We start from the raw sequence: 1,157 nt of genomic DNA on the forward strand, positions 1-1,157 counted from the left end.
TTGTTTCCAGGTATCTTTTGATCTCTGTTTTGATTTCGTCATTGACCCAGGAGTTGTTTAACATCATGCTGTTTAGTGTCCATGTCTTTGTGGGTTTGAGGGGGACCTTGTTGGTGTCAATGTTTATTTTTATTCCATTGTGGTCCGAGAAGATGCATGGTAGAATTTCGGTCCTTTTAAATTTGCTTATGCCTGATTTATGGCCAATTATGTGGTCGATCTTAGAATATGCTCCATACAGTGATGAGTAGAATGTGTATTCTGTAGCATTTGGATGGAGTGTTCTGTAGATATCAATTAAGTCCATTTGGTCCAGAGTCACATTGAGGTTCTGGATCTCCTTGCTGATTTTTTGTCCTGATGATCTGTCTAGGGTTGTGAGTGGGGTATTAAAGTCCCCAGTTATCATGGTGCTAGAGTCAATATCTTTCTTTAGTTTCCCTAGAAGTTGCTTATGAAAGTTGACGCACCTATGTTGGGTGCATATATGTTTAAGGTAAATATTTCTTGTTTATGGAGTGAACCTTTTATCATTATGTAGTGGCCCTCTGTATCTTTTTTAATTTTTGATAGCTTAAATGGTATTTTGTCTGAAATTACAATCGTGACTCCTCCTTTCTTTTGTGTTCCATTCACCTGAAAATTTGTTTCCCATCCTCTTACTTTGAGTCTGTGTATGTCCTTTCTCATGAGATGGGTCTCTTGAAGGCAGTATATTGTTGCCTGGTGATATTTTATTCATTTTGCTATTCTATGTCTTTTCAGTGGTGCATTTAGTCCATTCACATTCAGGCTAATTATTGAAATGTGTGAGTTCATCCCTATCATAGAGTTCTTATAGAGTTGTTGTTCTTCCACTTGGTTTTTTTTTTCTTTCTTTCTTTTGGTTTGGGGGTTGGTTCATGTATATTTTCTTCTTTTCCCTGCACTCTTGTGAAGAACTTTGCTCCTTTTTCCTTTTCTTCTGTTTAGTACTTTCTTATGTGTTTCATGTAGAGGTGGTTTGGTGGCAGGATAAGTTCTTAGGGATTGGATATCTGGGAAAGATTTTAATTCTCCCTTGCTGATGAATCTTAGCTTGACCGGGTAGGTTATTCTTGGTTGAAATTGTTTATCTTTTGGGACTTTGAAGATAGGGCTCCAAGCTCTCCTAGCCG

The sequence above is a fragment of the Carlito syrichta genome, unplaced genomic scaffold (genome assembly GCF_000164805.1).
Source record: "Carlito syrichta isolate Samal-C Ts95f unplaced genomic scaffold, Tarsius_syrichta-2.0.1 Scaffold303623, whole genome shotgun sequence".
NCBI classification, from domain to species: domain Eukaryota; kingdom Metazoa; phylum Chordata; class Mammalia; order Primates; family Tarsiidae; genus Carlito; species Carlito syrichta.